The sequence below is a fragment of the Panthera onca genome, chromosome B2, assembly GCF_046562875.1.
Source record: "Panthera onca isolate mPanOnc1 chromosome B2, mPanOnc1 haplotype 2, whole genome shotgun sequence".
Lineage (NCBI taxonomy): Eukaryota > Metazoa > Chordata > Mammalia > Carnivora > Felidae > Panthera > Panthera onca.
Window position 1 is genome coordinate 85,194,674 of NC_138343.1, and position 24,829 is coordinate 85,219,502.

General features: G+C 35.9%; 1 long non-coding RNA gene across 1 annotated transcript in view; it reads right to left on the minus strand.

The window, feature by feature from the left end:
- Window positions 1-12,914, minus strand: part of LOC132666460 (uncharacterized) — a 38,948-nt gene extending 26,034 nt beyond the window's left edge. The window contains exon 1 of the long non-coding RNA XR_009604675.3: window positions 12,843-12,914. This is a non-coding gene — a long non-coding RNA (uncharacterized LOC132666460). The remainder of the gene's footprint in view (window positions 1-12,842) is intronic.
- Between the last annotated feature and the right edge of the window lie 11,915 nt (window positions 12,915-24,829).

Here is a 24,829-nt window from a genome sequence, read left to right on the forward strand (position 1 = left end):
AGGAAAGGAAATAACAATAGTGATTGTCAAAGTGATTTTAGGATGCATAATTTTACTAATATGTGCTATAGAGTCTACAGAGAAGAAAATATTTTGGAGTCTAGAGAAAAACATTCTCTGGAGTAAGACTAAAAATTTATGGCAGGTTAAGAATCATATGGAGAACTTTTAAAAACACAGATTTGGGGCCGACGTGCAGAGATTTGGATTCAGTAGGTCTGAAGTGGGTCCTGGAAATCTGCACTGAAGAAACTTTTCCATGCAGTTGGCTTGCAAAGTGGCCATATCTCACAATTTCAAAAACGAAGGTTAAAAAACAGGATCAGAATTGTTCTTTTATCCAAAATCTAACTTGTAGCAGTTAAGCAAAATAGAAAAAATACAGGATGGAGAGGTGATCATACTTGGTTAAATTCACAGATTATTTTGACCTAAGATAAGTGGTCTCATCTCTTTTTGGAGTAGAGAGAGTGGGGCAAGATAAACATTTGAAACTTGTCAATCTAGGAATTTATTTATTTATTTAGAGTGCAAGTGAGCATGGGGCAGAGAGAGAGAGAAAGAAAGAAGGAATCTCAGGAGGGATAGAGAGAGAGAGAGAGAGAGAGAGAGAGAAGTGGGAAGTGGGGCTCACCTAAAGCAAGGGACTAGCTCACCTGATGTGGTACTCGAACTCACGAACCATGAGATCATGACCTGAGCCAAAGTCACATGCTTAACAGCTGAGCTACCCAGGCGCCCTCAATTTAGTATTTTATTAACTGAAATATATATTGGCAAATTTTACCAAGGGAGAAATTTATAAAATTACATTTGTGGCTTCATGTAATAGAATTTTCCACATTCCCCATTATAATTTCAAATTAAATATGGCCAATGAGTTTCAGATTTTGTCTTCAAATTTTATTATTATTAAAAATGTTTTTTAATGTTTATTTATTTTTGAGAGAGCGAGCGAGCGTGAGTGGGGGAGGGGCAGAGAGAGAGGGAGACACAGATTCTGAAGCAGGCTCCAGGCTCTGAGCTGTCAGCACAGAGACCAACGTGGGGTTTGAACCTATGAACAGTGAGATCATGACCTGAGCCAAAGTTGAGCACTCAACCCACTGAGCCTCCCAGGCGCCCCTAAAATTAAATTTAAAAAAGTATATTTCTGTAATTTGTTACAATTATATGTACATCATCAAAGAATAACAATTAGTAACAATTACATATAGGTAGAAAAGTACTGTCATATTGAAACAATCACTTGAATATTTAAAATGCTGAAAGAAAAAGAAAGGTTACTGGGGTGCCTGGGTGGTTCAGTCCATTAAGCCTCTGACTCTTGATTTTGGCTCAGGTCATGTTCTCGTGGGTTTGAACCCTGCATATGGCTTCACTCTGGCAGTGTGGAACCTGCTTGGGACTCTCTCTCTCCTTCACTCTGCCCCTCCTCAGCTTGCTCATTCTTTCAAAGTCAATAAATAAACTTAAAAAAATTTAAAAAAGAAAAAGGAAGTTTACTGAATGATATAATAGGTCCTAATGGCTGAACATTTTTGTCCATGCATCACTCCTAAACCATGCTGGTCACAAATGCCAAAACGAAGCTATTCAAAGAACAGGATATTCTTTCCTTGGTTGTAGATAGAAAAATTAAATCAGACAAATTCTATATATCTATTCTGCCAGTAATACCAGTGTCTTAATTATGCTTACTATATAGTAAATATTAAAATTGGGTGGAGTGATTCCTTCCACTTTACTTTTTATGTGTATTTTATTTTTTAAATTAACTTTATTTTAGAGAAAGAGAGCAGGGCAGGGGCAGAGACAGAGACAAGAGAATCTCATGCAGGCTCCACGCTCAGCACAGAGCCCGATGAAGAGCTTGAACCCATGACCCTGGGATCATGACCTAAGCCAAAATCAGGAGTTGGACACTTGACTAACTGAGCCATCCAGGTGCCCCTATTCTTCTTTTTCGAGGTCCCATGCCCTTGCATAAAAATAATAATAAACGTCTTTATGTCTACCAAAATCTATGTTCTGATCTTGACAGAAATTGCTTCAAACCTATATGAATTTGGGGAGAATTATCATATTTACTTCCTTGAATCTTCCAATCCATTAATTTGCTAACAGTTCTGCTTTTTAGATACCAGGGCTCTGTCACTCATAGCAAAGCACCACACATTATCAATGCGTAAAGCTGCACAGGGGGCAGGTCATCAAATTGGAATAATTGTAACATTAGATAGACTTGCATTTTGTTTATTTTTACTCTACAAAGTGATTATTTTATCTTCTGTTCAAAACTAGATAATAGACAAATGAATTGATCTACAATGTGTGTGAAGTATTACTGGGGATATTAAATATTTTAAGTGGAATGCAGTTTATCTTGAAAGCATAACAGTACCTATTTATTGCCATCTCCAGATTAGGACAAAGAAGAGAAATTGCCCTGTGGTGACCAGGCCTTTAGGAGGGCCCAGAGAGGCAGTTGGTGAAGAAAGTGAGGTTGTTCCCAATTAACTCTATAGGTGAACCATTGACTTCATGAAACTGTGGGGCTTCTCATTTTGCCTTCAGCATTATTGGTTCCCTTTCCTCCCTGAGCTATTTTACTAAGTCATTTGAGGTTAAACACAAAGGTGTGTCTTACGGAAACGGCAGAGTGAGAAAGGATAAGTGACCCAAAGTGATTCAAACCAGACTTGGAACCTCTCTAAATATGGTCTGTTCACCAGTTTCCCAGAATGGAGTGGGGCTCTGACAGTGTATTTTCGCATCCTGTTCCTCATTTACCTTCTGACCGTGGAGAGAGAAACTTCTCAATTGGGTGGTGCATTAGATGTGCTGTGATTTACAAACAGATTTGCCAGCATCCTTCCCTGCCCCCTCCACCCCCTGAGAAAGACAATGAAATAAAAAGTTTTTCACCCCACGTACCATTTAAAAAATTCCACAGGTGGTTCTGACACAAAGCCTAGGTGCAGAACACTGGTGTGGAGACTAAAGTAGGTAATGCCAGTTATTAAAACCAACAGATGCAGAGAGCTTAATGGAAAAGCCATTGTAACTTCCTACTGATCTCTGCCTTTTCTATTAGCTTCAGTTGGATTTTCATGGGAATTGATGTTTGTGACTGAATGGTGAATTTATCTGGTCACAGGTGGAAACCAGTGGTCTCATGGCCTTGTGATTTAGAAAGCAGTAGGAGAGGAAAACATTGCTAAGGTGGGATAAAGGGGAATTTTGTTCTGGCAGAAAACCGTAAACCTTTCTCTAAGGTTAAGCTCTACACCACCTCCAGCCAATTAGCGAGAACAACATCGATAGGGCAGCCTTGCAAAAATGGTCATGAGCCTCCCATGCTAAACAACACAAAATTCTGAAAATTTATAGGCAAATTATGTAGAGTTAAGGTGCACAGTCAAATGCAGTCAATTAATGTTATCATTATAAATCAAGATTACAGCTTGCCATGTAAATAATAGTTCATAGTAAGCATAAATAACAGCACAAGTGACTCAATTTAGCAAATCACACAGGCTGCTGTGCATGGTCAGTGTACCGAACTGTTGAAGAGAAAATGAGCCAATTTAGTGCTGGCAGAGAGATTGCTGGAATGCTAATTCAATATTAAACAGACATCAAAGTAGCTGATGGAACTGAAAGCAAACTACAGGCAAAGAAATTAAAGACCAGTAGCAAACAAACAAAAGGCTCAGGAAAACAAGGTGACGAAGTTTTAAATTAATAACTAAAGAAACCGCATTGTCTTTTTAAAAATGTAGCCGATGCAGTAGTGGTTCTGAGACAGAATGCAGCAGGGAGCATAGGTTATGCACAGCAGTGAGAGGTCAGATGGTCTAGGTTCAAACTGCCACCAAACTTCCAAAGTCACTCTACCTCTCCTTTGAAAAAATGGAGAGCTATAAATGGCCCTTAACTCATAGAATTGCTCTGACAGCAGTACAGGCTAATAAACATAGCATGGTGTGTGTTGTGCAGTAAACTCAATAGATGTCAGCCAAAAAAACCCACAAAAAACAAAAAAACAAAAACTTAAACACTCAAGCCTTAGCTGCTGTAGTTACATTTGATAATTCATCACGTCACTCAAGATATGTTTTGTTGTCCACACCTTTGCTTAAGAGAAGAAATCTGCTTTCTTATTGTAAAGAGGGCACTCTGAAAGTATTGTAGTATAGTTTACCCTTCTGTATTTCTCTCGGAAGTCAGAACACGGAGCACGGAGTGTGGCAGCTCCCCAGGACGGCTGTAACAGTGCCACAGAATGAATGGCTGACAAAAATAGAAATTCATTGTCTCACAGTTCGTGCGACTGAGTATGAAGTCAGGGTGCCCGCAGGGCCAAGCCCCCCTCTGAGATTCTGGGTAGCATCCTCCCTTGCTTCCACCTTGACCCTGCAAGGCCAGCCACCTTGGCCTCCCTGGTGCTTCACCAAGCATGCCGAGGCTACTCCTCCTTCAGGGATTTGAACACTCCGCCCCCTTTGCCGGGAGCATTCCTCCTCAGCATCCCTGTGTTTACTCCTCATTTCCTCCAAGTCTTTCCATAAATACCACTTTCTCAGAGACAGCCTCTCTAGACTGCCCTCCATGACAGAAATTCCGATAAACCTTCCATATACCCTGCTTTCGGCTTCCCCATGTCATTAATACATTAAAAGTCCAAGTATTTGTTAAGGTTCTATATTCAGTCCTGTAAAGTAAAAATATCACTATAGGGTGTGTTTTTGTCTGTTTATATGGCACTTAGAACATAACCTGCACGAATTAGGCACTGGATAAGTAGGTTGAATGAATTAAAAAAATGAAATTTAATAATCTTACAAGATACTTGGAAAAGTGTCTGGTGTATTGTCAGCATTTGATACATGTAAATTATTGTTTTACTATTACTAGTAAATGCTCTTTGAGAAAAATTGATGATCATCATCATTATTGCACTTACGGAGGATATATTGTGTTTCAGAAAATGTACTGTTCTGTGTATTACCTCATTTAATTCCTTCAACAATTCTATGGGGGCAGGTATTGTTATTATTAATATCACTATTTTACGAAGGGGAAAACAGACATTCAGAAATAAAAATAACTTGTTGAAGCTCAATTATCTTATAAATATGGTAAAGTTTATTTTTTATTAAAAAACATCAGCTAAGTGACGGGCACCTGGGTGGTTCAGTCAGTTGAGTGTCCAACTTCAGCTCAGGTCATGATCTCACAGTCTGCAAATTCAAGCCCCACATTGGTCTTGCTGCTGTCAGCACAGAACTTGCTTTGGATCTTCTGTCTTCCTCTCTGCCCCTATCCTGCTCACACACTCTCTCTCAAAAGTAAATAAAACATTAAAAATATATATCCGCTAAGTCATTAGACTTTTTAAATAATGGACCAGATGAAAATAAATTCCATTTTAAAAGAAAATGAAATGGAAAAACTGAAGTCTTCATGATATTTTATACTTTTAGATGGCCTAATTGCCCTGAATGTTCCTGATCAGGCTCTCATGCTAGGGTCCCTATGCCCCCAACACTGAAACAGAAGCATTCCGACACATGCTTTATAATTTCCACCAATCACTGAGGACAGCCCAAAGATTAAATAGGATTGATGGTTAATACTGCCACTAATCTAAACACAGCAACCCAGTGGTTACATTCTCAAAGCTGTTCTGGTTTCTATGGCACCATTTGTAGCTGGGAAAGGAGCTGTGTCACTCCTGAGGGGTCTGTTCTCTTGTGTAAGAGCACAGGAGGCCTCAGCTAGTGTTAGAAGATGCTAAATTCTGAAATTCACTTATTTCCAAAGAAGCCCAATTGTTAAGGACATTCTAAAGGACTTATCATCTGTAAAATCAGAAGGAAAGCAGCCTATTCATTTAGTGCTCTTTGGAAAGAAACCAAGTCATCCCCTTCTATCATTGAGAATTCTGCCAAAGACATGGGACTCTGTGGGCAATGGAGGTCAGACTAGTCCCAACCCACCCCTGTGAGTAACATTAAAAAAAAAAAAAAAAAAAAAAAGCTTCTCAGAAACATTTGGAATCATGGTAAATGTTTCCTGCCTACACAGAATATCCTTTAAAACTTCTCAGGAGTTAAGTCTCCAACTGTGGAAACATTTGTATAAATTATATGTAGATTAGGCACTCTGTATATGCATTATATAAAACTGAACTCTCTATTCACTTTTATAACCCTCTGAATTTTAACTGAAGGCATTGATTTTTAAATTTTCCCTAGTAAGAGCAGTTGATTTCATATCTACAGCTACCATTTAAGGGTTATATAAATTTTAAAACGTCTTTGAGAATGAATAGCAATAATATATAGAGTGCTTATAAATATTTATATAATACAACCTAATATATAGCATTAATAAAACATGTATAGCTTATTGTATACTAGGTACTCTTCTAAGTTCTTCAGAAGCTGTAAGTAAACAGTGAATTGTTTTGAGATTCTGATGTAATTATTGTGAATTATATCAATTAGAATAACTACTTTTTAAAGTTTTTATTTAAATTGCAGTTAGTGAACATACAATATAATATTAATTTTAGATGTACAATATAGTGATTTAACACCTCCATACAACACCCAGTGCTCATCACAAGTGCACCCATTAATCCCCATCACCTCTTTAACCCATCCCTTCACCCACCTCCATTCAGGTAACCATCAGTTTGTTCTCTATAGTTAAGAGTCTGTTTCTTGGTTTGCCCTCTCTCTCTTTTCTTGCCCTTTGCTCATTTGTTTTGTTTCTTAAAGTATACATCTGGGTGAAATCCTATCGTATTTGTCTTTCTCTGACTGACTTATTTCACTTAGCATAATACTCTCTTACTCCATCCGTGTTGTTGCAAATGGCAAGATTTCATTCTTTTTTTATGGCTGAATAATATTCCATCAGATACATATATCACCTCTTCCTTATCTAGTCATCAGTTGATGGACACTTGAGATGTTTCCATAATTTAGCTATTGTAGATAATGCTGCTATAAACATTGGGAGATCATATTTTCCTTTGAATTAGTATTTTTGTATTTTTTGGGTAAATACCTACTAGTGTAATTACTGGATCCTGGGGTAGTTCTATTTTTAACTTTTTGAGGAAACTTCATACTGTTTGCCAGAGTGGCTTTACCGGTTCTCAGTCTCATCAATATTGCAAGAGGGTTCCCTTTCTCCACATCCTCCCCAACACCTGTTGTTTCTTGTATTGTTGATTTTAGCCATTCTGACAGGTGTGAGGTGATATATCATTGTCTTTTTTATTTACATTTCCCTGATGATGAGTGATGTTCAGCATCTTTTCATGGGTCTGTTGGTCATTTGTATGTCTTCTTTGGAAAAATGTCTATTCCTATCTTCTGCCTATTTTCGATCAGATTACTTATTTTTTGGTGGTTGACTTTCATAAGTTCTTTATATATTTTAGATACTAACCCCTTACCAGACATGTCCTTTGCAAATATCTTCTCTTAATCCATAGGTTGTCTTTTAGTTTTGTTGATCATTTCCTTCACTGTGCAGAAAATTTTTATTTTACTGTAGTCCCAATAGTTTATTTTTTCTTTTGTTTCCCTTGCTTTAGGTTACGTATCTGGAAAGAAATTGCTATGACTGATGTCAAAGAAGTTACTGTCTGTGTGCTCTTCTAGAACTTTTATGGTTTCTGGTCTCACACTTAGGTCTGTCATCCATTTTGAATTTATGTTTGTATCCAGTGTAAGAAGGTGGTCCACTTTTATTCCTCTGCATGTTGCTGTCCAGTGTTCCCAAAACCATTTGCTGAAAAGACTTTCTTTAGCCCATTGGATATTCTTTACTGCTTTGTTGAAGATTAATTGACCATAATAGTTGTGAGTTCATTTCTGGGTTTTCTATTCGGTTCTATTGACCTACATGTCTATTTTGTGCCAGTACCATACTGTTTTAATTAGTACAGCTTTTAATATAACTTGAAGTCTGGAATTGTGATGCCTTCTTTTCTTTTTTAAGGTTGCTTTGGCTATTTGGGGTCTATTGTGGTTCCATACAAGTTTTAGGATTATTTTTTCTAGTTCTGTGAAGAATGCTGGTGGTATTTGGTAGGGATTACATTAAATGTAGAATATTTTTTAATGTGTAAAAATAAATTTAAATGATAATGCATATTATTAAATAATCCAATTAGAGATTTATGTGTTTTGTGCTGTCAGAATAAAATTCTGTGGCTGTGAAATCAGTTTTGCCATATTGCCATCATTAGTATATAGCTAATATGTCCAATTCTAAACTAAATACTATTCTGATTGTTTAGTGTCATTTAGATCTGTCTCTTACTATTCTTTTACCAGGTATTCTGGTAAAGTTCTGGTCAGTTTACAGATGAACAATTCTAGTTTCTAACTTGGTTGCTCTTAAGCCTCTATATTTTCTCCATAGTTTTACTTTTAACGAAGCGTACAAAGTAAAACCATCCTTTTTAATCAGTATTATGGCTACGTTGATCATTTTTAGTATGGTCTGTGTTGAATATTTTTAGGGCAAGTATAGTCTACTTTATTTTCCATATTGCCAAGTATGACACCATATTATGCTTAAATTATTGTTTGATAACTCTTCTAAAATTCTTTATTTTTACATGTGCAGTATTTTATATGAATCATTCATCTATGAGTTTAAAATAAAACAATCTCACTGTTTCATTTGGCCAGGGGCATACCTTTTTTCCTCCCCATTAATCTTCTCTTTAAATACTAACTAGCTATATTTCTTCTATGTTTTCAGTTCATATGTTCTAGATTGAATTTCAGTCTGATATCTATTAAAAGAATGTTTATGAAAAATACGATCCCTAAAGAGAATAACTTTAGAGAATTTGTCTATTGTTCCAATGGATTCTGCATACTTTAAATATGATATTTTAAAATCCACAAAATAATTTAGTTTTATGAGAATCCAATGTCCATTTGAAAGAAGGAAAGCCATTTATAGAAATTAATCTAAGGGAAAAATTAACACAATTATCCTTAGACTAAAGCAGGTTCATAATCTCTGGTATGTCAAATGGGATTTCACTCTGTAATAGTAATACATTAAAAAATATGTCTACCAAGTATTGAAAAATGGACTCCAATGGCATAAAAGGAAAACAGAATATATGAAATTATTGACAACATTTTAATTTTCTTTGGAAGTTAACTGAAATGTCCTTATATATTATTAAAATAGAAATTCATACCAAAATTTGCATTTTGAGAGCCATGGACAAACAGCGTTTAACTTTATCCCAGTAATTTCTCTTGGAACTATAATTACAGATTTTTTTTTTCATCAGTCTATTCTCAGTCTGAGATTTCAGTTCTGATTGGTATTGTAGGTTTAATTTCTGGGTGCTAACAGAAGAGCAAAAGAGATAACATTAGTTAAGTGTCTATTGTGTCTATTAAGAGTCATTAAATCTCAGTATAACTTCTCGATTAGGTATATAAAAGAATGAAGATCTTTAAAAAAGTGGCTGTTACAGAAGCATCAGTTATGATAGGCAGAACATGGTAATATAAGTCCATGAGAAAGTAAACAAAACAGACTTTCATCAAATGCAGGGAAATTGATAATCTCAGTAGCACTTAGATCCTCAACATTTATCGTTTTTAACCAAATGCAAAATTTGCATCAGAAATGCTGTGGCTAATTCGTTCTCTCAATTTATTATCGTCAACAGTAACTACTGAGTGGAATTAACTGTGCTAGACTAGAGATTGACAAGAAATTTAATGAGTGTTTATTTTTTAACACAGATCAAATAACATCATTCATGCACACATGGAAATTGTAGTATAAAGAAATGGTGTCATCATCATGAACAACTAAAATGGAATTTACCATGTGACTCACTGATCCTAAGAATAAAGTCTTTCAAATCCAGTATCATTAAAAATGCTAATATTTCAATTATACAGGCATTCTCTAATGTCCTAAGCATCAGGTCAACAGAAAGATGTGGAAAGCTATAATTTTAGAATTAAAACAAAGATATTAGATCATCATATAAAACTCAAGCTACTAATAAGATTAAAGGTCATTCTTATCTCTATACTTTAAGAGAATAGTTAACAGTTTTTTTCTAATTATATTTTTTCCTTACAATTTAAATGCCTAGGATATGTAGGGAGGAGAATATGAAATTTACCAAAGGAAAATATAGCTTATTTCTTCTTGTTAAATAATAACTAAATTTTCTGGAAATTTCGTTGGACATGGTCCAAAAAAAAAAAAAAAAGATTTCACTGCTAAGATATTAGTTTCCAGCATCATCAAGAATATGTTCAAATTTGTCTCTGAAATCAATGAGGTGTCCTGCCAAGAACTCTTGATCATAAAACATAAAGTTGTATTGATCTCTCCTCAATGGGGGTGGGGTGGGGTTAAAATGTCTTTTAATAAAAAACAAATGGGTGTGTGGAGATCATAAAATTCTGTGCAAACAATATTCTAAGTCCTATTAACCTCCATGCTATCATGGTTAAGAACAGTTTTCAAACATCACATAATGAAATGATTATACTAAGGCAAGTTTCTGAGGAGAAGAAGGGATGATTAAAACACCAAGAATTTACCAGAGCTGCAAGAAGAGAAGTGTTGAGTGGGTCAGTAGACATATTTACTGTTAAAAAATCTACATAAATGAGCCTAGACAGAGAAAGCATCTGTGAATTTGTTAAATTTGAAAACTCTGAGGAGAATAATAAATATAGCACAGGCAGCATGAAAAAAAAAAGTCCGTGAAATTTGGCAGTCTACTGTGCTAAAAGTAGTTGTATGTACAAAAATGGAACCTTGTACAGCTGGCTTAAGTATAAAGAACCAAAATGGAGAGCCAAAAACTCTAGTACATTAAGAGCCCTTATAGAATATTCAATAAAAAATAAGTGTCTATTAATATTAAGGACTGTATTTTGGGCATGTAGTTGAGAAAAAGAAAATACAGGGGTTTAGAAAAATATGTTAGAAGAGACAAAATGATTGATGTGAAAGTAATATCAGTTTATTACCATACACCATCACTGAAATGTATGTGGTCACTATTCATCTAGTATCTTTTAGACAGTGTAGTAGAGTTAGTTAAATCTTACATGCTACATAATAGCAAATAATTATTTTTCTGCTCACAGAAAATGTACCTTGTGAGGAGGATAGGGGCAATGGTTTCTAACACTGGTTATAAACCTATACATTTATTAACATGTTTAATTATTTTAAATTAAATTATTTAGTACCTATTGAAAGTACACATTGAAAGCATTTTAATGTGTTGCAGAGTTTTACATTTCACCAGGTACATAGGACAATGTTGAATGATAATTTTTCAAAACATATCTCCAAACTACTACCATTTTAAATCACTGTCCTACTTCTCTCTTCAGCAGCAAACATTTTAAGAGAGAATTGTACTTGAATCTGTAACTGTCAGAGACAGACTTTTACCATGTTGGTAGAAGCTAAGGTGGGATGGTTTATCTCCTACTTTGACTCTATTGTGAAGACAAGATGTTCATTAGAGTCTACTTGAATCCAAGAAGTTCTCTTACATGACTTCTGTGCCATAGTAAATTTGGGACTGAGTTTAGTCATTTACTCACCTACTCATTTATTACTTCAAAAATATTTATTGTTCCCTATAGTCTGAATTTGTGCTAGGTGCTGGGGATATAGCAGTCACTAGAAAATACAGGGCCCTGCACCTTTTATTTGGGAATAACTGAAAGAGGAATTCTTATTAAATTTAAAAAAAATGACTACATTTAATAAATCATTAAATTACAGACAATGAATCATGAATATCTCCAAGAGAGCAGTATACTATATATTAGAGTCTACGATTAATATCCTTCTTAAGGGTTGATAATAACTTGCAAGACTACAAGGCTACAACTGTTTTATTCCATTTACTATCTGTCCTCATGCTCTTGGTCTTTCATTTTCTGAAGCTGCTTAGTCCTTATTGATACCATCAGTTGATACATGAGTTGATCATTGTCTCACAGGGCCTCCATCCTCATTTCAAGAGGGACTGCCGACTCCCTCACCAGGTGTGCTAGCATGATATTTCCATCATCCTTAGGGTTTGCTACCCTTGTCACAGAACCTCATAACTGTGTTTGTGTTTTCTCATTCTCCTTTGTCTCTTTCATTTCTTCTGTATGCCTCATGCACTGGGAGGTATACATGGGGATGCTTCCTTTGCTGCCTTTCCTATCCCAGGATATTGGATGGCCTCCCTTCCCTCTCTTTGTCCTCCTCACTTATAGTGTATAATACTCTGTCGTCCAGACTCTTTTTTTCCATCTATTCGTCCATTTTAACTTTCCAATTTTGGTCATGGAAAAAGAAGTTATCTATTCATTTCTCAGTAAACCACATTGTTTTAGGTGAAAAATAGTACCATCCATCCATGTCCTGTGGAAAGGTGCTTAAACTTGATTTTTAAGCGCCATTCTTTTCATTTTACAAATGTTCATAGCTGGATAATTGTATTGTGAATCTCACCACAAGCTGTAAATATAGTGATCCACTTAGCACATTGATGCTTTTGGCCTTTGCATGATGGCACACTTCTTTGTACATGGCCCGATTACCGATGGCCACACTGATGATGTCTCTTTTTGGATGCAGCTGGAGAATTTGCCTGTCATCGTTTCTTCAGAATTAACATCTCTAAAAATGAAGTTATCTGAATATTGTCCAAACCATTCAAGGTTTCCTTTTCCTACTCACTTTCCTACTTCTAATATCATCTACTCAAAATAGGCTAAACAAGCCGAGTCCCTTACCTTCATCAATGCTCATCTGCCTTGAAACTCCTAACATCCTGGGGTTTTTAGTTTCACCTGCCCAAACATTTCTTCTTCTTTATTCTAAATTCTAAATTCTAAATTCTAAATTCTAATTCTTCTTTATTCTAAATTTATTCTAAATTCCCTAATAGATTTCCTCATTAACTTTATTCTTATTTAATTTATTCTATTTAATGTTTCAAGTTTTTATTTAAATTCTAGTCAGTTAACATATAGTGTAATTCTAGTTTCAGGAGTAGAATTTAGTGATTTACCACTTACATATAATACCCAGTGTCCATCACAACAAGTGCTCTCCTTAATATCAGAAAGACTCCACCAAAAAATTGCTAGAACTGAAACACAAATTGAGCAAAGTCACAGGATACAAGAAATCTGTTGCATATCTATATACCAATAATGAAGCAGCAGAAAGAGAAATCAAGGAATCAATCACATTTGCAATTACACTGAAAACCATAAGATACCTAGGAATAAAAAGAGGTAAAAGATCTGTACTCTGAAAACTGTAGACCGCTTATGAAAGAACTTGAAGATGACACAAGGAAATGGGAAGACATCCCATGGGATGTTCATAGATTGGAAGAGCAAATATTGTCGAAATGTCAATACTACCCAAAGCAATCTATACATTTAATGCAACCCCTATCAAAATACCACCAGCATTTTTTACAGAGCTAGCACAAACAATCCTAAAATTTGTATGGAACCACAAATGATCCTGAATAGCCAAAACAATCCTGAAAAAGAAAAGCAAAGCTGGAGGCATCACAATTCTGGACTTCAAGCTATATTACAAAGCTGTAGTCTTCAGGATAACATGGTCCTGGCACAAAAACAGACACATAGATCAATGGAACATAATAGAAAACCCAGAAATGGACCCATAACTATATGGTCATCCAATCTCAACAAAGCAGGAAAGAGTATCCAATGGGAAACAAAGACAGTCTCTTCAACAAATGGTGTTGGGAAAACTGGACAGCAGCGTGCAGAAGAATGAAAATGGACCACATTTCTTACACCATGCACAAAAATAAATTCAAAATGGATGAAAGACCTAAATGTAAGACAGGAAACCATCTAAATTCTAGAGGAGAACAGAGGCAGCAACCTCTTTGACATTGGCTGGACCAAGTTCTTACTCGACATGTCTCCAGAGGCCAGGGAAGCAAAGTAAAAATGAACTATTAGGACTTCTTCAAGAAGCTTCTGCACAGTGTAGGAAACAATCAATGAAATAAAAAGACAACCTTTGGAATGAGAGAAGATATTTGCAAATTGCATATATGATAGGGGGTTAGTATCCAAAATCTATAAAGAACTCATCAAACTCAACATCCAAATTTCAAATAATCCAGTTAAAAAATAAGCAGATGACATGAATAGACATTTTTCCAAAGAATACATCCAGATGGCTAACAGACACATGAAAAGATGCTCAATATCACTCATCATCAGGGAAACACAAATCAAAACTAAAATGAGATGCCTCCTTATTAACTTTAACTGAGAGTATTTTACTCTTACAACAGATCTTCCCATCTACATTCACCCTTATTTTTGCAGCCCAATCACCCAATTTTCTTCTTTGATATGTCATTCTGATTTTAAGAAGTCTGCAAAATCTCTCTCATGCCTAGAAAATAAAGCCCACATTCCAATCCTACTCCTTATTTGTTTTTGTTCATCTACCCTACTCCCCAGGGCATCTCCTTTTCCCTGAATATTATTTATACTTCTCTTATCTGTTCCTTCTAATAAAATATCTCTACTTGTAGAATGTTCTCCCAGTGTCTTCACTGCCATGCCTCTTCTCTAAACCTTATGTCCAAATCTTGCCCATGTTCAAATCACAATAAAAATATCACTCTGTCTATGGTCCTACCTGCAAGATCCATTGTCTTCCTCTATACTCATCATTAACTCCCTTTGTTTGTCTTTCTCAATTTCATTATGTTAATTTGTTTATGTGATTAGTTTGTTTTGCTTTGCTTTTTTGTTATGGTTTACAATTTCTTATTCAAAGTATATTGTGGAAAATATTTTTTTTTTCTCCTGGAATTCAAATTCACCTTGAGAGAAATTACTGTGTTACCTTATTTAATAAAAAGAAACAGATTTGTAGTCAGATAGGCCTAGCCTTTCTGTAGTCCAAGAGACTCTAAGTGATTTGGGGCAATATGTGGACTAGATCCTTGCATGCATAAGCAATTTTAACCTCAACATGAGGAAGTCAGTTTAATTATCAGTAATGAAAAATTAAACGCAATCTGTGATGGTGAGATGAGAATCTTACAATGTCTAGCTGTCTTCCAAGCCTAGAAACCTAAGGGATAGGATGTCAGCATTCTGGGGGTCCTGAGGCCTCTGCATTATTCTTGCTTTTTGACTCATCCTGCTCTGTGAGGAAATCACCCATGTCTTGCTAATAGGCTACTCTGAAGTCTTTTCGAGGTCGTAGATTTTCACCAGCCTTTTTTACCTAGAGATGTTCATGATCGCGTTTCTCATTTGGCTGGGAAAAGGTTATCCAACATTCAACCATGGCACTTCTCACATGGCAAGCTCCCCAAAAGGGAAATAAAAAGTCTTATACTCTCCTCTATTGTTTAATTGTTCCTGCAAGAGACAAGATTAGAAAAATAGTTTTTAAAATATTAGAAAAATATTGACAGTGACACCTAAGTTTTATGTAGGTAATGTTGGCTGAAATAGGCTCAAAAGATACAAAGAGAGAAGAGGCTGAGGGATGGTCCATGCAGAGGCCTCCACTCTGCAGCAGTTATGACAAGGGGGGCGTGCTCAGGCTACCCACAGCGAGGCTCTCCCTTATAGTAGAAAGCCAAGAGAGAGGTTATAGAAATCCTTTAAAACCTTCGGCTGCACCACCCAGAAACTTCAGCATAAATACTTTACGTAGTAGAAATTAAAACTTATGAGCTTTTGTGAAATCACAGCACCTAGAAATAAAATCCCAGGGATAGCTGCTGGAATAGTTTTCTAATATAAAGTTATGCACAGTTTTCATTGCCAAGGCTATGTGTCACAAGGTCGAATGGGCACTAAAGAGGAGATTACACAAATGTGTAAATAGCAGGAGGCCAAGAGAGCAACTGTTCACCATAATGTTTGACTTAAAAAGATGTAACTAATTAAGTGTAGAGTTAAGTGTAGAAGGACAGCAACATTGTAACTTACAAGGAGTTACCCTCCTAAAAGATTATCAAAGTAACTTCACCAGCTTGGCTCAATAAGGAGCATAGAAAAAGAAGAAATAGTGTCCAGAAATGCTTACAATTGGGGAGGAGAAAGGAGGACTAATGAAGAATTCTTGGGGAAGACTGTCCAGAGGATTTAGAAAGAAGCCTCACTGTGAGGGAAGAGGCTTTGCAGACAGACAAGCATGAACACAATCAGAGCTCCTCTTTTCACCTAGTTGTAGTGTGATTTTGAGCAAGTTGTTTACCAATTCTGAGCTATCATTCTTTTGCAAAAATGAGGTGACTGCATTTGCCCAGAATAAAAATGAAATAAATAAAAAATTGACTATATACGCATATATACTTGGCACAGTGAATATGCAAAAAACGGCAGCTATTTGGGACTAAAGCCAGATATAGTATCATGAAGGCTATAATCCTTACGTCTAAGGTAAACTTGAAATTTAATAGTAGATCAATGGAAATTATTTATCATCACTCTATTTCTATCATCACATCAAATCTGAAATTGACAGACATAAAAACATAATTAGATAATTTTCTGCTTCCTAACCTCCTAGGTCCCCAACTTCCTTTACGAAACAGAACAAAACAAAACAAAACAGTTTTGAGCTAATTTTATCACTGAACTTAGTATGTAGCAGTTGTTTAGAACATTCTTGTTTTACTACCACAAATGGCAGGAAAGACTCCTATTTGGATAATGTCGAGTACACCATCCAGTGTTAGCATTTCAAGTCAAGGCTAACTTACGATGGTACAGCTAGACAGCTATCTTCCCGTCATCCCCAGAAGCTCAGCAGAGCCAAACAGTGGTTGTACCTGCAGTTAAAATTTACCATTTGTGAGCAAAATTTTAAACTGCAGTATAGAATTACTTTACCATTGATACAAAATGCAGTTTACTTTTTAAGCATGCTTCATTTTAGAGATTTCCTATGGCACAAAATTTATAACAAACTAAAACTAAAAGCTTGCCTATAAACCAGAAATCTAGAAATCCAGAGATAATATATTCAAAAATGTGGTTTATAGACAGGCTTCAAATCTTATTGACAAATAAATATGTATGGGTATATACATGTATAAATGCATATGCATATTTAAAATGTAAAATAAACATTTTAGACATACATCATACTGTATATATTTCTAAATACATTATTTTTTCAATTGAATAATACCTCATAGATATGGTGTATCATATTAAATATCCTTGAAAACATGATTTTAATTATTATATCTTTTTGTATCATTAAGTCAAACAATTTTCTCTCTTGGCAACTTAGGCATCGTTTTTGTATTTTGTTTTAATATTAAGATAATACTATAAAAACATATCAAATATATGTGCACACACACAGTCATGGCTATCACTGAAGTTTTATTTTATTTGTGATACATTTACTTTATTATTTATATAACCTTGACTAGACAATTTTTTATATTTATGATGTTTAATGTCCAAGTACAAATAAATTTCTACGCACGTACTAGTTCTTGATTTGTTTTAGGAGATGTGCTATGGAGGTAGAAATGCAGAAATTTGTGTTTGTTAACATCTTATTATTATCATTTCTTATTTATTGCTGTTAAAGGCCCTTATTTCCATAGGCCTCTGTGGAATTCTCTCCTGTGTTTTATCTCTAATCCCTGTCACTAAAGACCAATGCTGTCATTTCCTGCTGGTTAATGGAGAGCTCCATCCTGTGGCCACTCTTCAAGCACTTCAATCCTTCAAAACCAGACACTGCACAGCTCTCACATCTAATTAGTTTTGAAAGCCTATTGATTACTCCCTGCAAAGATCCCCTCACATCTGCTGCCTCATTTCCAGACCCAGTGGCTCTGCACTAATTCTGTCCTTATCATTCCACCTCTGAACCACTGCAATAATTTCCTAACTCTTTAACTCACCAACATGGCCCCATGATGTAAATTACAAAGATGAACACTCAGTATCTCTCAACATACTGTCCTCCATGATCCTTCCTCTATAGCTATTCAGGTATACTCAATAACCCTGTAATCACCTTGAAATCACCACTAAAATTTTCCCCAACCTACTCCTGCAGCCTAGAATGCACCCCTCCCCTTCTCTTCTCCTTTCCCTTCCCCATTCCACCCTTCTTCAGAAATTCACTTGTACCTCAAGCCTCACATCAACTTCTTCCACCTCTCCCTAAGCTTACAGCACTCTGTCTTCTCTCTGAATTTCTATTACACTTATTGTTGTGGGTCCTCCAATTTCCTTGGTCTTTCTGTCTCCCTGTTTCCTCATTGGCAAAATGGGTATAATGTCACCAACATACCTCATAGAATTAATATAAAGATTGGATGATGGGATCTGTGCTTAGAAACAAATACTTCCGGGCATTGTAAATGCTCAGTAAATTTCGTTTTGCTATTAAAACGAAGTGGATGAATATCATAATGATGTTGTGTTAACTCATTAATTATATTTCCTGTTGGCCTGCATCGGTATTCCCCAAGTAGAAAAAAAAAATTCCTGCAGAATAGAGACTGTCTTCCTATTTTGCTTCTTATAGAATGTCTTATATAAAGTGGATGTCTCATGACTACTTATTGATTAACGTATTCCTTTAAGCGCAAGAGGGCTGAGGGGCGGTACTGCTGTCAACATTCCCTTCGTAAGACCTGTAGCACTTCAGGAATATTGCACAACTATGAAGAAAACGAACGTTAGTCTCTGTGAATGAATCTGAGTAGATTTTTATTGCAAGAAAACTTGTCAGCCTCACAATAAAATAATTTTGATCAACACATAAAAAATAGGAAAAAAAACAGCCCTTGTCTTAGTTCAGGCTGCTATAACAAATGGCCACAGGTTAGGTAGCTCAAACAACAACATTTATTTCTCGTAGTTTTAGAACTTGGATGTCCAAGATCATGGTGTTTGCGTAGTCAGGTTCTGGTGAGAGCCTTTTTCTGGTTTATAGAGGCCTGACTTTCTGTATCCTCACATGGTAGAAAGAAAGCCAGCTAGATCTCTGGCCTCTTATAGTAAGGGCACTAATTCCATTCATGAGGCCTCTGCTCTCATGACCAAATTACCTCCCAATGGTGGCACTTCCAAATACCATTACTTTGGGATTTGGGTTTCAATATTTAACATTCCAAACTCAACATTCAGGAGGGGAAGGGGAAATATGTATAGCATTATGTCCCTGGCCTTATCTCTCATCTATTTACCCTGTGAAGTCCGCTCATAGTTTTTTTTTTTTTTTTTTTCTTAATGTTTATTTATTTTTGAGAGAGAGAACAAGAGAGAGAGAGAGAGAGACAGAGAGAGAGACAGAGAGAGACAGAGAGAGTACAAGCAGGGGAGGGACAGAGAGATCTGCTCTTTTTGAAGGCTGGTAACAGCTCATAACTCTGTGCCTTCAAGACTGAAATAACCTCATTTACTAGATCTCCCGCAGACCCAGGGACATCCCTTGGACTCTCCCCAACATCCTATATACTGGAACTTTGTTAAATTAACATTTGTTAAGTAGACCCCCAGGGTGCATATGGTGAGCCACAGTTCAACAAAAGACCACAAGGGCAAGTGAAATAGAGAAGTTTTTGACTCACAGATCCTGGAATAGGTACACAGCACACCTGGAGGAGCCACGTGAGGAAGTCAAAGCAGGGTACAGGTAGAGCATGGGAGGACCTGGGGCACAAGCTTTTATTAACATCCAAAAGTGGAGTGCTTTGGAGTTCCCAAGCTAAGGATGGACTGGTCAATTCAAACCAAGAGGAGTTCTGGTAAGCTTCAAGAGGGGAGGAGGCTTATCTAAGGGTTGCATTAGGGGAAGGCACTGGGGAGACTGCTTATCACAGGATTTGGGGGGAGTCATATCAGGAATTTACATTTACTTTTACTTGTGACTTTGAAGGCTGTTGCCTAGGGCTGGAGGGAGGGGCTAGTGTCAGTTCAAGGCAAGCCACATGACCACACAATATGGATGCCAAGAGAGCAATATTATGGAGTAATTTAAATACATTCTCAACATCACAGTGAACAGTAATAATACATCAACCAGGTTACACTTAGCTCCTAGAATTCCCTGTCTCAGTTCCCTTACTCAGCCTCCATTCTGTTAATCTAACACTCCAAGTCCTTTTCTCCTAAATCCATTCATATCAGTTTATCTTATTGAAGCATACCTCCCACACATCATCCTTTGACTGCTTAACATTCTGTAGTCTTAGCTTGCATGGTATGTCCTTAACCTTTTGAGACACTCATTCTAAAATACCCTTCACTCTTTTTTTTTTTTCTCCTAAAATTTATTTATTTATTTTTGAGAGAGAGAGAAAGAGTTGGGGGGAGGCAGAGAGAAAATCCTAAGCAGGCTTCAAACCTGACTCAGGGTTCAATCTCACGAATGGTGAGATCATGACTCAAGCTGGAATTGAGGCTGATGCTTAACTAGTTGAGACACCCAGGCACCCTGACTTCACCTTATTCTTTGCATATTTTAGTCTGTTATTATTCTTATTCTATTGCATATTTTAGTCTGTATGTATTTTGTAATTTTTTTTTTTTGGTCTCAAAAAATCAGGAACTTTGTCTCCTTTATGTACTATTACCTAGAAAAATGCTTGCCATATAGTAGGCATTTTATTCTGAAACATGTGCATAAAGAAATAAAAGAGGAAAAATGAAATATTAAAAAAATGTTAAAATATTTTTGCTTGTAAATAATTTAAATGTTGACTACTACATTCTTTTAATGAAAGCAGTACACAATTCTCAAAAAGTGTCTCTTAAATTTTTACTGATATTTTTTCCAATAGAAAGTGGGATTACTGAAATAATGTTAAAATAATGTCTTTTAAAATAACTGAAAATTATGATTAATTCTTATTAAGAAGATACTTTATAATATTCAAAAAAAATCTCTTAATTTTTTTCTTTCTGATTCTTTCCAAGTGTTACATAGAAATTCATGCCAAAATTTGTAAAGTGTTTTGCAATTCCAATGAATTTTTCCTTTGTTTTATATATGTACCTGTTTTCAACTCCTACATATGTAATTCTCAAAAAAAAAAAAAAAAAAAAAAACCTAGATGAAGAATTGGCATCTACAAAAATCTGGTGTTTCAGAATTACATGTATTCAAATGCAATGGGTCTAATCTGTTCTAAAAAACAGATATAAAGAGATAAGAAAAATATTTTATAAATATGGTTAATATAAGATCATTCTCTCCATAATATAAAAAAAGACAAAATTATAATTTTATTTTTATGTTGTTGTTTGTTCTATAAATACCTACATATCATTTTATTAAAATTTTATCAAATGACCTAATCACATTGACTAACCTTCCCTTAATGTTCTCCAATACTTTTCCATGCGAATTTTCCCCAGCGTTTGAAATTCCTTCTGACTTTTATTTAAACAGAGTTGAGTTTAATTTCTTTCCCGCATTGCAATAGTCTTGAACAAATTCTTCCTAGCCATTTTCAACAAGCATCCAGTGCAATTTGTCTTTGACAGTTTTTACCTAGGTAACCTGCTTTGAGAGAAGCTTAATTTGGCAGACAAGAAAATAATTGAAAGACCAAGCCAAAAGACCTAAGACTGGAAAGGAATCGAAAGACCAAGACAAAAGACCAAAGACAAGAAAGGAATTGAAAGACCTTACTGAAAGGGCCAATAATATAATACCACAACCTGACAAGTGTAGGGTTTGTTTTCCCCTAGGTGAACTAGATGAGTGGGTTGAAGGTGGGAGGAGAATTAAATCAGTTACAGTGAATTAAAAATCAGTGTTTTCTTTACACGTTAGATTGGAGTGTAAATGAATTGTGACCCCTTTACTCAAGTTATAGGAAGTTATGGCAGAGCCAACCAAACTCATGAAAGTCACCCTCCTGTTATAAGCCAATCCAGGCACCCTCCCTTCACAGGGAGTATTGGAGGAATCAAGCTGCTCTGAAAATCAATTGACAACAGCTCAGCATTTAAAGTGAAATATGAGCATTTGTGGATGTAAATAGTAACAACTTTTTGAAAATAGCAGTAAGGAACATAAAATAAAGACAGTAAATGATTCTTACACAGACATAATTAAACAATAATGCCATAAGATAAACAGAAGAGGATTAGTATGAGCTGTAAGATGAGAATTTAAACCAGAAAAGAATGTATATTATTCCCTTAGTCCCTGGCTAAGTGATTTCTTCCAATTCAAGAACTAATAAATTGTTTATGTGTGTGTGTGTATATATACATATGCACGCGCGCGCGCGCGCGCGCACACACACACACACACACACACACACACATATATATATATATATATGTTTTCCTCTATCAACATAATCCAAAACCCTAATCTACTGTGCATGTTTATTCTTGAGACTATGCCCAAGAGTTATACAAAGTCCAGAAATATGACTTAATACCCAGGCCCTGGAGAGGACCTTTCAACCATTGGCGCTCAGTGTTCACTAGCTACACCCATCATACCCAATTTGAAGATCTTCATGGTCCCTTTGATCTAGAGATCTGTTGCTTTTGTCCCATATTTAGCATGTGAAAATACTTGTCATGGGGAGACACCCAGTACTCACTACCCAGCATGCCCAACATTCATTTCCTTGAGGTTGGCTACTTCCCCGGGGATACAGCCATGGAGCAGGGCATACAGAAATTCTGTCCCCTTCCTAGGCTCTAGGAATTGTGTCTCTATCTCTTGCTTCCCAAAACCTTCATCCATTCCCTTTCCACTCTGTGACACCAAAATTCTCTGCTTTTAGAGCAGGAGCAAATACAAATCGGATTATGCTACTTATGAGTAAATAAAATGGTATATTAGAAGTTATTTAATGTGACTGAATACTAAAGTTGCAATACAGATTATTCTTGCCAGTTATATTTTTTTCTGAGAATAACTTTGACTATCCAAAGTAAAAATTAAATATTTGATCAACCTATTGTCTTGTCACAAATGTTTACATAAAAACCCCTTTCACAGCATTTCTGGATATTATTTATATTTACACATATATAGGTAGATAGATATGAAAAATATGCACAAAATTACACACAATAATATGAATGCATATATACACACATATCTTAATATATAGTAAATATATATATATATATATTATTTTTTTTTCTCATTTGAGAATATAGTTACAATTACCCTTCACAGATTATTTGGACATTTGCTTCAAGTTCACAGGTAATGACTCATAGATATTGATATATAAGGAAACCTAAACCAGGTGAACAATATCTGAAGATTTCTAGTGCCAAGAATAGAGAGAAGTTATGCAGTTCTTACCTATCCATGAACACTGGCTTACTAAGGTTTGCTTCTCTGTGTTTGTTGTGCACTCTGCTTTTATGACAGAGGTGGGATGACTCAGAAACATATTGTGGTTAAAGTTCACACCAGTCTATCAATTTTAAATTATATTCCATGAATATAGTTGTAGAGGGTAATCTGTCACTCTTACAGCGCTCAAATTAAACAGATTATTAAATAATTAATGTATGTGAGCATGTCTAGAATAGTGTCTTTTCTGCCAGGTAGCCTTTCAGTCCATGCTTATGTAATCCAGCCATGAACTATAAGGAAGGGTACTTACAGTGAGGGTGGTCCTAGATCTTAAGTGTTTTTGTAGTTTAACATGGACTTAAAACATGAAAAGACAGAAATTCGGAGGGCTTGAGATTCTTCAAGTTCATACACTTGGAGTGAGAATTAGAACCTGAGATGCATAATAATGTCCAGGCTGGCAGTCTTTCCACATGCCATGCTACTTCCCTAGACACTGGTATCATAACAGGATCATACTGCATTAATATGTAGATCCTGATTTGCCATGAAATAGCTCCAGAAAACTTTTTGGCTCTAAAATATAACAGAAAGATTGAATAAGCAATCCAAAACATTTCACAAGTTAAAATCCTATGGAGACAAATGTGTGTTCTCTCACTGTTTCTTCCAGTGAAAACAGACAGGTGGTATCTATAGATTACAGAGCCAGGAACTTGGCTTATTTCTGACTTGTGAGCTCTCATTGCCAACCCCAATCCTGACAGTAACTCATTAAAAGACGTTGGGCAAGCTATTGTTCTCCATATGAGAACAACCTCATTATGCAAAGAGAATGAACACACACCTGACTGAGAGCTGCATTACAGCTGCAAATATTGGCATTGGTGACTTCTTCCTTTAGGAAACAATGTCCTCAGACACAACACTCTCCTTCTTTGATTTTGTGACTCTGTATCATTCTCATTTGGATTATCCTCATCTGACCCTCACCCCTGGCACTCCTGAAGAAATCTGTTCTGCCCTAAGTTGTATTCCTGCTTACCCTCCTACCATAAACTTCAGAAGCCCTAGCCACAGGACTCTTTTTTTCTCTACCCCAAAGTCTCCTTTGATGAAATTGATCTATCATTTCCATTCAGGTGAAATCTGTGTTAGTACTGCAAATTGCTCTTTATATGTGTTGTGGATTGAATGATGTCTTCCCCAAAATTCAATTGTTGAAGTCCTAGTCCCTCGTGCCTCAGACTATGACCTTACTTGAGAATAGGATGGTTACAGATATAATTAGTTAAGATGAGGTTATGCTAAAGAAGTGTGGGCTATGAATTCAATATGAGTGCTGTCATTATAAAAAGGAGAAATTTGAACATATATATGGTGAGAACACGATGTGAAGGTGAATTCAGAGATTAAGGTGATGATTGTA